Here is a 17,727-nt window from a genome sequence, read left to right as displayed (position 1 = left end):
TGGTCTTAACTCAAGGACTCCAGCATCTGAGGTTTGATGTGGCAAAAGGGTGGTAGGGGAGGGAGAGAAGCAAATACCATTTGGAGAGACTGAGGCACAAAGGAGATGCTCGCGTGGGGGGTGGAGGGCTTGGGGGAGGTTTAGGGTTCCGGTCAGGTTGCCAAAACGTCTCTGATTTTCCTCTTAGAACCCTTTGAACAATACCCTCCCGGACCACAGCAGCACAGCGGGCTGTGCAGACTCCAGAGTCCCCTGGGATTTGCTTGGGCCGTTCCCCACCTCCCGCTCAGTAAATGTGACCTGGGCTCTCGTGATACTCACTGCATGAGGGTCCAGGTTAGAGTCTCGGGTGATCACAGCCAGGTATATAGAGTGATCTGGACTTGTTGAATCTGGGATCCCTAGATTTGGAATGCAGAGACATCGTGGCTCTTGTCTGCTTAAGAACTGGCTCCTGACCATTCAGGGCCAGCCGAGGAATGTGATCATGATTCGCTGCAGCCTCAATCTCCCCGCTTTTGCCCAAATGTTCTTCATATCTCAGACTCCTCCTGAGTACCTGGGACTATTTGGACCTTCTTCTGTTTTTTTTGTTTGTTTGTTTTCTAAGCCCAATTTCTGTTTGTTTCCACAGTACTTAGAGTAATTTGCTGCTGCTTTTCTTCTTTATTCCTTTCTCTGTTCTCCTGTGCTCCTTCCTTCATGCTGAAGTTGACCTTGGTTAATTTTTTGTCAGAGTTTGCGTGTGACAAACGGAGAAAGCAAGAGAAAGAGAGAGAAAGATCTTAATTCTGATAATAATTACCTTTAACCTGTTCACTCCCACTTATTTATGTATTGGTCTTTAATATTGTTTGTTATATAGATAAAAAAAGAACCAGCTCCTTAGCGGGGCGCTTCTGTATGGGGAGCCGTGGAACAGCTACTGTCCTGGCCTGCCCTCTCCGGGCTTCACTCTGTGCCCCCTTCTCTGTCTGGAAGTGTCGTGTGTGTGCTTGGCCTACAGCAACTTCCAGCACTCCTAGGATGAAGGCCTATCCCTGCAGCTCCAGGCTGGCCTAGGCAGCTCCTTTCCTTCTGGCCCCTCCCACCCCCTCCAAGTTCACTGTCCCAAACATGTTATAATGAAATACCCGACACTGGGTAATTTATAAAGAAAAAGAGATTTATTGGACTCACAGTTCCACATGGCTGGGGAGGCCTCACAGTCATGGCAGAAGGCAAAGGAGGAGCAAAGGCACATCTTACATGGTGGCAGGCAAGAGAGTGTGTGCATAGGAGCTGCCCTTTATAAAACCATCAGATCTCATGAGACTTATTCACTATCACGAGAACAGCACGGGAAAACCTGCCCCCATGATTGAATTACCTCCCCCTGGGTCCCTCCCATGACCTGTGGGAGCTACAGTTCAAGATGAGATATGAGTGGGGACACAGCCGAACCATATCACAGCCCAAGTCTCTATTTCACTTCTGGGCCTGTATGTCCTTTTGCTCAGAACTCCTCTTCCCTTGTTTTTCCAATCTCAGTCTCCCCTGGGGAGACCCAGATGATGTCAGGGGCCCCCAATATATTCCCACAATGCTAAGGACCTCTCCTTGGTGACATTTGTAAAGGCTATATTTAAAAGCATGCATTTTCTTGAGTCCCTTCTATTCAGCCAAGGTGTCCTTTGCCTCAGGGGCAATTAGCATTGCTTTGGGAGGAACATCAAGAGAAAAGAATCTGTGCTTGGTTTTTGCATGCAAAGTAGGATTTGTTAGGCCTAGGGCCGAATTGCTCAGCCTGGGCACTGTGGACATTTGCGGTAAGACCTTGTAGGGCATCAGCAGCATCCTTGGCCTCTACCCACGTTCAGGTAGAGAGGCCACTCCCCAGCCTCCAAGTCCAGATGATTAAAAATGTCTCCAGACACCACCCAATGACCCTGCCAGGCAGAATCATCCCCGCTGACAGCCCCCGATCTGGATTAAGAACATGGTCTTGAAAGCCAACTTTTTATTTTTATTTTTTGGGCAAGGGAAGGATCTTCCAAATTAGCAAAGCTCCCCTTTGTGAACGGAAAATAAAAACTCTGGACCCCAATTCACTTGGCCAAAAGAAAGAAATTAGGCTGCAAACTGAGTCATGCAAGAAGCTGCCTTTCCTTTTGTTCCTAAGCAGAGAGCTACAGAGAAAAGTTTAAATATCTCTCCAGGTAGCTAAACCGTGTTCACCTTATCTTTTGTAAAGTGCTGATTTACTGAGTGCCAGGCGAATACATCATTGACGATTCCCCTACCTGCTTCTTTTCCCTTGCAACATGTGGATTCAGGAACCACACCCTCCCTCTTTCTCCTCCAGTTCACTTTTCCCCTTTAAATATGGAAGCCCTCAAAATCATCTTTGGAGAAAGACGCAGACTTCTCTCTGGTGCCTGTCCTTAATCTTTGCAAAATAAACTTCTAAATTAATTGTCAGGCCTCTGAGCCCAAGCTAAGCCATCACATCCCCAGTGACCTGCACGTACACATCCAGATGGCCTGAAGCAACTGAAGAAGTGAAAATAGCCTTAACTGATGACATTCCACCATTGTGATTTTTTTCTGCCCCACCCTAACTGATCAATGTATTTTGTAATCTCCCCCGCTCTTAAGAAGGTTCTTTATAATTCTCCCCACCCTTGAGAATGTACTTTGTGAGGTCCAGCCCCTGCCCGCAAAACATTGCTCCTAACTCCACCGCCTATCCCAAAACCTGTAAGAACTGATGATAATCCACCGCCCTTTGCCGACTCTTTCGGACTCATCCTGCCTGTACCCAGGAGAAATAAACAGCCTTGTTATTCACACAAAGACTGTTTGGTGGTCTCTTCACATGGACACGTGAGACATTAATTGAAACCCATCTCAGATACTTTCTGGTTTACACCTTTATATGCCAAGAATACAGCCTCAGGAGGTCTTAAAGACATGTACCCAAGGTGGCCAGAGCACAGTTTGGTTTTATACATTCTAGGGAGACATAAGACATCAATCAAGACGTGTAAGATGAACATTGGTTCCATCTGGAAAGGTGGGATAACTTGATGCAATGGCGGGAAGGAAGCAGGGAGGGGCTTAGGTAGGTAAGAGACAAAAGGTTGCATTCTTTTGAGTTTCTGATTAGCCTCTCCAAAGGAGGCAATCAGATATGCAATTATCTCCATGAGCAGAGGGGTGACTTTGAATGGAATAGGAGGCAGGTTGACCCTAAGCAGTTCCCAGCTTGACTTTTCCCTTTAGCTTAGTGATGGGGGGCCCCAAGATTTATTTTCCTTTCACAAGCCTGATGGACTGGGCCATGCCGCTTTTCAAGAAGCCATTAGAAGCAAGGATAGAAGCTTTGTCTTCTGTTGGAGAGAAGAGAGGCAGAAGTGTTCTGCCACAGCAGGGAGAGATGAGGGATGAGGCCAGGGTGGTGAGGATGGAATGAGTGCACCTGAGAAGGGACCCAGCACTGCATTCCCCTTCCTGGGAGGCCTGGAGGGCACCTCAAAGACATGGACCTGTGGGTTGCTGTTTGAGGAGGGACCCGCAGCTGACCAAACGGAACAGAAAGACCGGAGAGTATTAGAGGCAGGGTGTGGAGTGAACAGAGGCCACAACACAAGGAATCATTGTCCTGTTTTCAGAGATTTCTGAGTCACAGCCTGGGTCTTGGGGGAGGTGACGGAGAGCTGGGGCGGGCCTTATGGGGGATGGAATCCCACAGCCGTCATCCATGCCCGATGCAGCAGGCCCTGTGCCCTGGGCTGGGGTCCTAGGCTGGTCTCTGCTCTGTTCCGCTTCTGTTCTCAAGGATGAAAACAAGACGTGAGTGGATAAGCTTGGATGTGCTGCAGGCTCTATGGTGATGGCCAAAGGAGGCACAGAGCACTCCTGCGGGAGGAGAGGCAGAGCCCGGCTTGCGAGGTGCAGGGCCTACTGAGGAGGCTTGAAGGAGGCTGGGCCAGTGCCCAGAAATCTGGAAGTGGTTCCACGAGAAATGGGGTGGACTGACATGGGAGCTATGGCTGCTGCCCAGGGCTTTGCTGTAGACAACCAGATGGACGACAGGGGAGGGGCCGCTTGGGGGAGAGGGAGTGGGGACTTCGATTTGAACCTGAGATGCCCACTGAGAGTCCAGAGAGGTGACAAGAAGGAGCTGATGGCCACGTACAGTACTCAAGGAGAGAGAGGGGGCTGAAGGGCATTTAGCCCAGGTGAGGTCTAGGGGTGGCCAAGCAGAGACCAGAGGCTTGGGGTGGGCAGAGGGGCCACCTGGCCATGGAGCCCAGGAAGGAGAGTGGGGAACAGCAGGAGCCAGGGGACCAAGGGAAGCAGGGGGCGGTCCTGGAGTTGAGTGTTGCTGAGGACAGATGGGGACCATGAATGTGGTGGCCCTGAGGTTGTGGTGGGACAGAGATGGTCAAAGCCAGAAGGGATGGGTTGGAGTGGGACAGGAGCTGGGATGGGAAGAGCCAGCACCTGGGCCTCTCTTTATGGGGTGCATTGAAAGCCTTGCACTGGGGGTGTAATGACTCACACTGAACCAATGCAGTGGGTGTCCTGGTAAGAAGTGGAGGATGCAGGGTCCTAAGCAAGGTGGGTGGCACGTCACCAGAGCCTTGGGAGGTGCCCTGTGAAGACGGCCTCAGTCGGGGCTCGTAGGGGCGCTTGGCCTCCACTTACTTACTCTCTCAGCTGCATTCCATGGGGGACACCACCTCCTCACTGAAACACTCTCTTCCAGCACCTTCCACGAGGCCACGGTGCCTGGATTTTTCACAGTACGTTCCTGGCCAGGAAGTCTTGGGGAGGCCACAAGTAGAACAAGAGAATGACAATCACGATGAATTATATTGGCACACGGCACCTTTATATCCACATTACCCTCTTTAACAACTTCTCCAGGGTAGATGGTGCAAATATGCTTGTTGTCCCCATTTTACAGATGAAGAAACTGAGTCACCGAGAAGTTGAGGGACTTTCCCAAAGACGCATAGCAGGTGATGGCGGAGGCTTGACTGGAACATAGAGGGGTCCTCTGAGTCCAGGACACTCCTCAGCTGAGCTCCTGTGTGAAAGTGCAGGGGCTGCTCTGAATAGGGGAAAGGGACAGAAGCCTCTCACAAGAACCGTCTTCCATCAGCTCGTGGTCAGAACTGTACCATGTTGAGCAAACCACCTTCTGTTCCAGCAGCTCAATGTGCAATGAACTTTCATTCCATTGCAGTCCAAGTTCAGGGCACAAAGCCACCATCTCAGGGTGCCAGTTGGCAGGAACGTGGGGCTTGTAAACTGTGCACTTCGCAGAGACTCTGATGGAATCTGAAACATGCTGATGTCCCAAGGAGAGGCAGCACTGTGTGTTGTGACATGAGAGGAGGCTGTGACACTCACTCACCCCTGGACAGAGCAGTGTTTGTCCATGCAGTCCTCCCCCATGGATAGTCTCTCCTTTATCCTAACCTGCAGGAATCCTCTAAACCGTGTTTTCCCCCTTTGCAATAGACCCCAGCCCCTGCAAATCCGGGAACTAGCTTTTTCCAGGTGGACAGAGAAAAATGGCACCTAATTAAGATTAGACGCGCTTTTGCCGTTCTTTGAAACTTATTCCCCTCTGCAAGTTAATAATCTCTATTGATCACCTTTTTCAGGGTGAATAATCCACTGGGAGATGGTGGCAGTGTGAATCGCCCCTGATTTACCTTACATGGCTTGGAACTTGTAAAATGTCTCCCTTTAACCGTGGCATTGAAACAGCTCAGAATTCCTATAATAATTGTTATTACAGCTGCTGCTTAGTTAGTCCCAGTGATGTACTAGAGAGTTCACATCCATATTCTCAGCTTCCCAGAAAACCTCTGCAAGCCTGGAATTACTGTCCCCACTAAAGAGAGAGAGGGAGAGAGAGATGTGTATCTCAGAGAGGTTGAATAACTTACTTAAACTCACATAGCTGATCAGATTTGACCTAAGATTGGGACCAGGTCTGCCTGTTCATGGTTCCTTCATTGTCCCATGCTACTCTGACTCAAGGAAGGACCTTAATCTTAATCTTGTCCCCTGCTGCAGGCTCTGCAGGTGAAGACACCCATCCTCAGAGGGGAGGCTGTAGGAGAGATGAGGATAGCAGTGAAGTTCTCAGAAGTGGGGCAGTGGCTCGGTTTCCTCCTGCGTGGAATGGCAGGTGCAGGAGTGAGGGTTGATGGCCAGTTGGGGACAGGCTAGACCCAGGCGGCCCAGAGATCCACGTAGCGGGCACCTGGGAAAGGGAATGTGCCTGTGAAGGGAACGGACTGTTGCCTAGCCCAGGGCAGCAGAAAGAGCAGAATGGCCGGGTGTCGGCCACAGCCCTGCATCACACAGTCCCTTCAGCCACCTCCTGGTGCCACCAGCCTGGATGTAACACTTGTTTACAGCTCTTCCACCAGGGCATCCACGGCAGGCTCAGCTCCTCCTGCTGGGTTTTCCAGGTCTCTGTGTTTTGCGGCTAAGTCACCCTGCAGCTGTGTGTGTCCACACAATTTCTGCTGGATTTTTAAAAACAAGCTTTGTGTGTGCACGTGTGCTTGAGCTTGTGTGTGCCTTTAATTCAGTAGATCCATCTAGAAGGAAGGGCATTGCATCCCCATCCGTGGCTTCAGCTCTCGCCTGGCCACTCGGAGCGCTCCAAATCTGTGCCTCCTGCCTCCCGGGTATCCCAAGGGCACTCAAACAGCAGAGCCACAACTGGATCCCTGAGCCTCTTGATGAACCTCCTCCCTTGTTCCTGCTGCCTCCCTGAACGGCTCCATGAACGGCTTTGCCTAAATGACAAAGCTGAAGTCCTTCATCATTCCCCTCACTCAACTCCACACCCAATCAGACAGGAGTCTTGTCTAAAGCTCTCTCATATCTGTCCCCTTGCCTCTGTCCCTCCACTGAGGCCTCTAGACAAGGCTTCTCCCTCCAAGTCTCAACCCTGGGAGCCAGAGTGAGCTTGCTAAAGTGCAAATCACAGAAACAAGGAGGAGGGAAGGTAGAGAGCTGCCACGCCTCCTTCCGCTGGGAGCAGCAAGCCTCCTGTGCCTACACAACCTCGCACTGCCCTCCACTCTGGCCCACCTGTGGGAGGGAAGGATGTGTGCAGGTGAGCAGAGAGAGAGGCCAGGAGATGTTGACTGCAGCCTCACGGCACAGCAAAAGTGCAAAACACCAAGTGTCCACCACGTGGGAACTGCTAAGTCAAGGCTGCAGGGAGAAACTCAATGCCTGGACTGTCCTGGAACAGAAAACGGGCCTTAGTGAGAAAACCAGTGAAATGTAAGCAAAAGATTTCGTTAATAATGATAAACCAGGCCAGGCACGGTGGCTCACGCCTGTAATCCCAGCAGTTTGGGAAGCCGAGGAGGGCAGAACACCTGAGATTGGGAGTTTGAGATCAGCCTGAGCAACATGGAGAAACCTCATCTCTACTAAAAATACAAAAATTAGCTGGTCATGGTGGTGTGTGCCTATAATCCCAGCTACTTAGGAGGCTAAGGCGGGAGAATCGCTTGAACCCGGGGGGAGGAGTCTGCAGTGAGCTGAGATCACGCCATTGGGCTCAACAAGGCAAAACTCTGTCTCAAATAAATAAATAAAAAAAAGATAATAATAATAATGCTATACCAACACACATTTTTAGTTTTGACAAATGTCCCACGGTTATGGCAACATTAGGGGAACTCTGTGCTATATTCACAACATTTCTGTAAATCTAAAATTATTCCAAAATAAGTCGTTCATTTTAAAAGAAAATGTGGTTGGTCATGGTGGCTCATGCCTATAATCCCAGCACTTTGGGAGGCCAAGGTGGGAGGATTGCTTGAACCCAGGAGTTCAAGGCCAGCCTGGGCAACATAGGGAGACCCCATCTCCATCAAAAAGTAAAAAAATTAGCCAGGCATGGTGGCATGCACCTGTGGCCCCAGCTACTGGGGAATTTGAAGATCACTCGAAGCTGTAGCAAGACATGATTTCTCCACTGCACTCCAGCCTGGGTGACAGAGTGAGACCCTGTCTCAAAAGAAAAAAGAAAAAAATATATATTATGGTGCATTCACTCAGTTGAATAAGATGCAAGCTTAAAAAAGAAGATAGTATCTATTTGCAGACATGGAAAATATTCCTGATTCTTGATACGTTTATAGACAAAAGCAAGTTACAAGGTGGTATATATAGTATAACGTTATGTATGCATGTATGCACAAACATCTACATTTATTCTTTAAAAAATGCTTCCCTGTATATGGAATTGGACTGGTGGTTGTGTTGTTGTTATTGTTTTAATTCTGAAATGTGATTCATCCCAAACTGAAAATGGCAGTTACCCCCGAGGAATGAGATCTGGAGAAGTCATTTCTTGGGAGGCTTTTTGGTGTCATTTTCATTGGTTATCACAAATACGGGCTGCTTTAATAACTTAGTCAGACGAATATTTACGAAAGCAAAGTTGATCATCTCACTTCCCTTAGAGTAGTCAGTGGATCCTTCCTTTATTCATCAAAGATTTATCGGGTGTCTGCTCTGTCTCAGGCTCAGTGCAAAAGTTGGAAAGTGGCCAGGGCACAGTCACTGAGGTGGAGCCCCTGGGGGAGTCAGAGGTCACAGGAACTTTTGATAGCGTCAGAGAAGTCCTGAGATGGGACAGCACAGGCTGCGCAGCCTCCAGAGGATGCCCCAGCTAAGGGGCACTAGGGCCTGGGGGGGAAGGGGGTGGGCATAGCTGACCTGGAAATTGCAGCATAGACTAGCAGCAGTTAGCCATGGGGGCTGGGCCGTGCTGAAGCCCAGAGGCTTGCGAGACTTGGGGAGAGATGTCCAGTGTGGCTGGAGTGACCAGTGAGCTGGGCAGTTGGTGAGGGGCAGCTTGGAAGCTCTCAACCCTGGGGCTGAGGAGTCTGAGCCAGGAGGGCCAAGCTTATATTTGCTGCTGGGTGGTGAATGAGTTGATGGAGGATATATGAGTCTGTTCTCGCACTGCTATAAAGAAATACCTAAGACTGGGTAATTTATAAAGAAAAGAGGTTTAATTGGCTCATGGCTCCACAGGTTGTACAGGAAGCATAGCAGTTTCTGCTTCTGGGGTAGCCTCAGGAAACTTAAAATCATGGCAGAAGGCGAAGGGGAAGCAGGGACGTCGTACATGCCTGGAGCAGGGGAAGGGTCATGTCAAGTGAATGATTGAATAAATACTTCCCCAGCCTTGCTGCATATCTTTAGCTGGACAGACCTGAGGTGCTTTTATTAGAATTTGAGGCCGGGCACGATGGCTCAAGCCTGTAATCCCAGCACTTTGGGAGGCCGAGACGGGCGGATCACGAGGTCAGGAGATCGAGACCATCCTGGTTAACATGGTGAAACCCTGTCTCTACTAAAAAAAATACAAAAAACTAGCCGGGCAAGGTGGCGGGCGCCTGTAGTCCCAGCTACTCAGGAGGCTGAGGCAGGAGAATGGCGTAAACCTGGGAGGCGGAGCTTGCAGTGAACTGAGATCCGGCCACTGCACTCCAGCCTGGGTGAGGGAGCGAGACTCCGTCTCAAAAAAAAAGAATTTGAGAGGCGAGGGCTAGTGGTGAGCGTCCCCTTGGCTCTGACTCTTCAGCAGGACAGGTTCCTGGGTTGCTTCCGGGTTTAGCTGGGATAAATCGTCTGCAAGTCATTAAACAAAAGCTTAGGCGAATTAGTGATGAGGACAGACCTATGGCAAGAGCACAACTGTATTACTCCTTCTTTCCTTCTTTCTTCCTTCCCTCCTTCCCTCCTTCCCTCTCTCCCTCCCTCTCTCTCTCTCTCTCTCTCTCTCTTTCTCTCTTTCTTTCTTTCTGAGACAGTGCCACTCTGTCGCCCAGGCTGGAGTGCACTTGCATGATCTCAGCTCACCACAACCTCCGCCTCCCTGGTTCAAGTGATTCTCCTGTCTCAGCCTCCTGAGTAGCTGGGATGATAGGCATGCACCACCACACCTGGCTAATTTTTTGTATTTTTGGTGGAGATGGGGTTTCACCATGTTGGTCAGGCTGGTCTCGAACTCCTGACCTCAGATGATCCGCCTGCCTCGGCCTCCCAAAGTGCTGGGATTACAGGCTTGAGCCACTGCAGCCTGGCCTCTTTTCTTTTTTGAGACAGGGTCTTGCTCTGTTGCCCAGGCTGGAGTGCAGTGGCACAATCAAGGCTTACTGCAACCTGTATCTCCCAGGCTCAAGTGATCATCCTGCCTCAGCCCCCCAGTGGCTGGGACTATAGACCTGCGCCACCATGTCTGGATAATTTTCGCATTTTTTGGAGAGATGGGGTTTTGCCATGGTGCCTAGTGTGGTGTCAAACTCAGGGGCTCAAGTGGTCCGCCCACCTTGGCCTCCCAAAGTGCTGGGATTACAGGCGTTAGCCATCACACCTGACATGTATTAAAATCTTTAACTGAAAAAAGAACTAGAATGTAATGGAACTGAATCTTTTTTTAAGTGGGTAAACAATGAACATGGAATAACTAAGACATACACTCGTTAAACTTTTAAAAATCTACAAGTGAATTGTCTCATCAAAAACTTCTGTTTTTAGCCAGGTGGCTCATGCCTGTAATCTCAGCAGTTTGGGAGGCCAAGGTGGGTGGATCACCTTAGGTCAGGAGTTCAAGACCAGCCTGGCCAACATGGCGAAACTCCGTCTCTATTAAAAGTACAAAAATTAGCCAGGTGCGGTGGTGCGTGCCTGTAATCCCAGCTACTTGGGAGGCTGAGGCACGAGAATCACTTGAACCTGGAAGGCGGAGGTTGCAGTGAGCCAAGATTGCACCACTGCACTCCAACCTGGGCGACAGAGCAAGACTGTGTCTCAAAACAAACAAACAAATAAACCAAAACTTTTTTTTTTTTTTTTTTTTTTTTTTTTAGGAAAAAGCTTTTTGTTATAAATGAAATGGTGTAGAATCAGGAAGCAAAGGAAAGGGCAATAAACAATTGTCCAGGTCAGGAAATTAACGAGGAAGGGCTCTCCCTTAGTTCTTGCAGATTTTAATAAGTTACCAGGAAAAGGAGGCACTCTGTGAAATATCTGAGTTTCTAACTGTTGCTTCCTCCTCTGGAAATGACTTGCCAAACTGAGAGAGCGTCTCCAGGCAGATCTCCTGAGAATGGTGTGTGGGAAGCACGTGTTGGATGAACTCTGTGTCTGCAAGCAGCAGTTAATGCCGTCAGGGGAAAATAACTCAGTTGTGCCAATAAAATGACTGCTCTGAGCTGTCAGTAATGATTCAATAAAGAGTCAGGAATAACGCATCTAGAATGAGGGAATTCTGGAACCAGAAGAACCACGTGGATGGTTGGACTTGATGCCTATTTATTTTTTGTTTTGTTGTGGTTTTGACACAGGGTCTCATTCTGCTGTCTAGGCTCGAGGGCAGTGGTGCAATTTCAACTCACTGCAACCTCCACCTCCCAGGTTCAAGAGATTCTCCTGCCTCAGCCCTGCCGATGCCTCAAAACCAGCCTAGACAACATGGTAAAACCATGTCTCTGCAAAAATTACAAAAATTAGCCAGGTGTGGTAAGCACAAACCTGTAGTCCCAGCTACTCAAGAGGCTGAAGTGGGAGGACCATTTGAGCCTGGGAGGCAGAGGTTGCAGTGAGCTGAGACCACGCCACTGTACTCCAGTCTGGGCGATAGAGCGGGACCCTGTCTCAAAATAAAATTTGAAGACTCAAGGATCTTGATGTGGGGAGATTGTCCCAGCACTTTTTGAGGCTGACACAGGTGGATCACTTGAGACCAGGAGTTCAGGATGAGGCTTGGCAACAGAGCGAAACCCTGTCTCTGCAAAAAATACAAAAATTAGCCAGGCGTGGTGGTAGAGGAGCCTGTTCCATGGTTGATGGAGATTCCTTTGCCTCATGATTGATTGGGTGGAGTTAGAGGACAAGAATACAGGAGCCCAAGCCAGGAAATGTTTTTCACACTTGCAATCCAGCAGGCAGCTCCTCAAGACCCTCAAAAAAGGCCCTGTAGGGCGTTTGGAACCCTCTTGGGGGAAGGGAAACCTTGGGGTTCTTTAGTTTGCAAAGACAGAGGCTGGTGGTGAAGGTGTGAGGAGCTGCCTGAGTGAACCCTGGGAACCAGGGGGAGCCTGCACAGCCTGGGTCCAGCCCTGACTCAGAACTCGGGGTCCTCTTGTGTATTAGTTCTCTATGGCTGCTGTAAATAGTTACCCCAAATGCAGTGGATTAAAACAGTAGACCTCTATTCACTTACGGCTCTGGAGGTCAGCAGTCTGAAATCATTTTCGCTGGAGAAAGTCAAGGTGTTGGCAGGGTTGGTTCCTTCTGGAGGCCCCAGGGGAGAATCTGTTTCCTTTGCTTTTGTCAGCTTCCAGTGGCTGCCTGCATGCCTTGGCTTGTGGCTCCTTCCACCATCTTCCAATCCCATCATTCTAATCTGTTTCCATCATCATATCATTTCTTCTTCTTTGGTCATCAAAGATCCCTCTGCCTCCCTCTCATAAGGACCCTGAGATCACAGCATGCCCACTCAGATAGTCCGGGACAGTCTCCCCACATCAAGATCCTTGATTTTTTACATTTTATTTTGAGACAGAGTCTCGCTGTGTCACCCAGGCTGGAGTGCAGTGGTGCGATCTCGGCTGACTGCAGCCTCTGCCTCCCAGGCTAAAGCAATTCTCCAACCTCAGTCTTCTGAGCAGCTGGGATTACAGGCATGTGCCACCACACAGGGCTAACTTCTATATTTTTTATGGAGACAGGGTTTCGCCATGTTGCCCAGGCTTGTCTCGAACTCCTGAGCTCAAGCGATCTGCCCACCTTGGCCTCCAAAAGTCCGGGATTACAGGCGTGAGTCACCACACCCGGCCTAGATCCTTGATTTAATCACATCTGCAGAATCCCTTTTACCATATAAGAAAACATTTGCAGATTCTGACCATTCCTGGCTAATTTCTGATTTCCCACAGTGCCCCTAAAAGGTCCCCAAGCAGCCCCAGCTAAGCACCTCTCTTGGGGCCTGCATCCCGTTCTGCCTCACTCTTCTGCTCTCCATGAAATTCGTGAAGATTCTGCATCCACTCCTGATGAACTTCAGTAACCCCTTTCCCCCGTCTGGAGTCCCCCCAGATTCCTGCATAAAAGCTCAGGGTCACACATCCGTCCTTCCCACACCTTCCCTGGGCACCCGGGTAGTGGGCGCCTCTATTCTCTGTGACTTCCCTCCATCAGCGAGCAAATCCACTCCCATCCTGCAACTAAAACTTCAGGAAACAGCCCCAAGAAAAATTTGGTTCACTCCCCATTAAACCAAATCAGTACGTGTTAGGATCCTGGAGAAGAGGTGGTTTTTTTTTTCTTTTCACCATCTATTCCCTGTTCATGCTCCTCAGGAGGGCTGTGCTGGGGATTTTCCAGAGTTGGCATTCACACTCCTCTATGCGCATGAACCCAAACACCATCCTCATCATAAATCCACGTCACCGTGATGCCTGAGTGTTGGCGGGCTCCTTTAAATCCACCATCTCAGCTGATCCTTCCAGGGACACGGCTCGGGGGGGCGGTTATCATCCCCAGCTGACAGATGAGGCAAATGAGGTCCAGAATCTGCACCGCCCTTAGAGCTTTCAACCCCTGCAAGTGAGGCCCCTGCCTCAGGGTCCTGCTCTTCCCAGTGTCTCCCTCCACATTTTCTAAGACCCCTGCCATGCCTGGGACCAACCATGCTGAGAGTGCCACCTGGCTGGGGCACCCAGTCCTGGGCAGAGACTCATTTGGAGTCTGGTCCCTTTCTCTTGCTTATGAGTCTCCCCTGTCTCACCTTCCCCCAGGCATGTGAGGGTGACCAAATGTCCCAAGGAGTTGCAGGCCTGTGTTCACAGGACCGTCTTGGGGTCCTGGGGTCGTTCTGGGTCTCCATAGTCGTACAGCGCTTCTGGCCCATGAAAGGTGCTGGTGTGTTGATTCAGGGCGACTCTCACTCACTTTGGACCCAAGACCAGTTAAGGACTCTGTACGGAGAGTTCACCCCCAAGCCTGAGGCTTGAGCCATGTGGGGGTCATGGCTTGGCATGCCTCAGCATGTTCCAGTGGGTGCCAGCTCTGGTGTACAGCACCCAAGGGGGTGGGGGCGTGGCAGCCATCCTTTACCCCGCACAGAATGGAGGTCAGGCACACTGGCTCAACAAACAGACCTGAGAAGACTGTGTGTAAATAATTTTTAATATGTTGAGGCACATTAAAAATGTATTAGGAATGTGGCTATTTAAAGGAATTCCAAAGGGAATTGTTTTCTTAAAAGGGAGAACCTCTCGTTAATCACTCCTTAATTCATCCAGTGCCTGTGTCTGGGCGATCTCGGCTCACTGCAAACTCTGCTTCCCGGGTTCCAGCGATTCTCCTACCTCAGCCTCCTGAGTACCTGGGATTACAGGCGTCTGTCAACACACCTGGCTAATTTTGTATTTTTAGTAGAGATGGGGTTTTGCCATGTTGGCCAGGCTGGTCTTGAACTCCTGACCTCAGGTGATCCTCCTGCCTCAGCCTCCCAAAGTGCTGGGATTATAGGCGTGAGCCACTGCGCCCGGCCAATAAAGACCATCTTACAAGGACATTCTTTGGCCGGTAATAATGCCAGATGAATGGTTAGGCCAGAAAATAACAACGAAATATTAACTAAATTTATGTCAGGTGTCCAAGAAACTGTGACGTATAATTTCTAGACATCTTCGCTGGAGGGAAGGGGCTATTCTCAGCCAGGACTGGCTACATCATTTGCAGGGTTCAATGCAAAGTGAGAATGCAGGCCCCTTGTTCAAAAAAATTAAGAATTTCAAATCGGTGACAGCAGAGCATTAAGCCCAGCACGGGGCCCTTCTCAGTGCAGCCCATGTGCCGCTATACAGGTCATATGGCCACAAAGCCAGCCATAGGCTGGGGGAGGGAGAGACTTTTAGCAAAGACTTTTCAGGGTCCCAATAAGGAAGTCCTGGTTTTGCTGGGAAGCTGCCTGTAGCGCCTTCCAGCACATGTCTCCATAGCTCTTCATACCAGAGTGTGGAGCAGGTGATCAATGTCCTCAGCTCTGAGATGAGCGAGTGGTGCAAGTGAACCTGAGTACTTGGAGAAGTTTTTGTTTTGTTTTGTTTCGTTTTGAGACAGGGTCTCGCTCTGTTGCCCAGGCTGGAGTGCAGTGGCTTGATCTTAGCTCACTGCAACCTCCGCATCCCAGGCTCAAGCCATTCTCCCACCTTAGCCTCCTGAGTAGCTGGGACTCTAGGCATGTGCCATGCACCCAGCTAATTTTTGTAGAGACAGGGTTTCACCATGTTGCCCAAGCTGGTGTCGAACTCCTAGGCTCAATCGACCTGCCCGCCTCGGCCTCCCAAAGTGCTGGTGTTACAGGCATGAGCCACCTCACCCAGCCTGGAGAAGGATTTTGATAAATCCCAATTGATCCTCCAAAACCAGCTTTAATGTCATCTCCCCTGAAGTGGCATTGGCCGCTCCTCCACGGCCCACCTACAGAACCATGCACACCCATCTTACCACGTTCATTCCCTCCCCTGTACCTGTGGTTGGCACACACCTGTCTCACCCACCACCTAGAAGCTTCTGCAGAGCCGGGGTCCCCAGCGCTGGGTCTGGCCCACAGAAGCGCTTAGGGAGTATTCCTTGAGAGCACTCCTGCTTGCGAAGGGCTCCCACCTAAGAGGGGTCAACTTGCTGGGCAGTGAGCAAGGAGGCAGCGGGAACTCCAGCCCAGGGAAGAGTCACAACTGCCCAGGGAGTCTAGTACCTTTTCCCAGAGCAGGGGAGATGGAGATGGGACCTGGAGGATGCCCTGCAGCCGGCCAGGTGGGCCGTGGGAATGGGAATTCCAAGGAGAGGAAAGCTTGTGAAGCGTACTGAGGTGTGAGAGTGACTGGGGACTTTAGGAAGAGGCCAGGGGTTCATGGGGGAGGAGGGAAGAGGCCCGTTGGTGCTCGTTCAAGGAGCAAGGCCATCCTGAACAGCAGGGAGAAGGGGAAGGTCATCATCAGAGCCGTGCCCTGGAAAGATAACCTTGGCCACAGCAGGAGAACAAGTCAGAGTTCACAGGCCTGGAACTGGGAGTGGCTATGAGGGGGCTGCCATGTCCCCAGAGACTTGAGCATGGCAGGGGTGCTAGATGGGGGTGAGGGGTTGGTTGGGGGGAACAGGCTCAAGAATCACCTGTGGCCAGGCACAGTGGCTCATGCCTGTAATCCCAGCACTTTGGGAGGCTGAGGTGTGCAGATCACGAGGTCAGGAGTTCAAGACCAGCTTGACCAACATGGTGAAACCCCATCTCTACTAAAAATACAAAAATTAGCTGGGCATGGTGGTGCACGCCTGTAATCCCAGCTACTCAGGAAGCTGAGGCAAGGGAATTGCTTGAATTCAGGAGGCAGAGGTTGCAGTGAGCCAAGATCATGCCACTGCACTCCAGTCTGGGTGACAGAGCAAGACTCCATCTCAAAAAAAAAAAAAAAAAAACAAGAAAAAAAATCACCTCTGCAGGAGTATCAGGCTGGGGACAGAGGGATGGAACCAGGAGGATGAGGGAGTTGAGAACAATGGCCAGATTCCAACTTGGGCAACAGGAAGAAGGGCAATTGTTGAGGGCTGAATCTGTCCCCCAAAGTTCACAGGTTGAAACTGAACCCCAGTGGGACGGCATTAAGAGGTGGGGCCTTTGGGAGGTGAGTAGTCATGGTGGGGGGCCTCATGAATGAAATTTACGCCCTTAAGAGGCCATGGGAAGCTGCCTCTCCCTTCCATCGCGTGAGGACACAGCTGTCCGTGAGCTGGAAGCTGTCCTCACCAGACACTGAATCTACTGGCGCCTTGATCTCAGAATTCCAGACTTCACAAATGTAAGCAATAAATTTCTGTTATGTATAACCCCCACCCTCCCCTCCCACTGTCAAGTTGATGGTATTTTGTTACAGCAGGGACTGAGATAGCAATCAACGGACACAACCAATGAGAACATTCGTGGCGACCTCAGTGCCATGTGCAGGCCTTTGCATGCATCTCCCTGTGTGACCCCAACACTGCTCCTCATTCACAGGCTCCGAGTTAATTGTGCAGAAACGCACACAACTCACCGCACGTCTGGCTGGCCCCAATCCCTTGTGTCTAGCCACAGTGACCTCTGCCAACAGAGAAGCCCTGGCTTTCTTGAGCAGGAAGTGAGGTGAGAAAATAGCAGAAGAGAAGCCCTTTAGAAAGATCTTTGGCAGGTGTGTCTGCTCCTGGGCTCCTTTCAGCAGGGGCTCATCTCACAAGCTCCTGTTTTCATTTCCTGTCACTGGGAGATCGGCTGTCAGCCCAGGTGTCATCTCAGCACTCAGTGCAGCCTCCAGCCCAGCCAGCTGTGCCCCAGTCACACATGGGGTCTGCTGTGCTGTAGACAGGCCATGGCCTCGGCTGTGCCGTTTACTCTTTCGGCCCCACTAACTCTCCCCTGCTGGGGCACATGTCACCACCTGGCTCATCACCCACCAGTGGAATGCTGTCACCCCATGGAACAGTGTCACCCACCAATGGAACACTATCACCAATAGAATGCTGCCACTCTCTCATGGAACACTGTCACTTGCCAATGGAACACTGTCACCCGCCAATGGAACCCTGTCACCCACCAATGGAACACTGTCACCCGCCAATGGAACACTGTCATCT

The sequence above is a fragment of the Rhinopithecus roxellana genome, chromosome 13 (genome assembly GCF_007565055.1).
Source record: "Rhinopithecus roxellana isolate Shanxi Qingling chromosome 13, ASM756505v1, whole genome shotgun sequence".
Classification (NCBI taxonomy): Eukaryota; Metazoa; Chordata; class Mammalia; order Primates; family Cercopithecidae; genus Rhinopithecus; species Rhinopithecus roxellana.
This window is presented reverse-complemented; position numbering follows the sequence as displayed.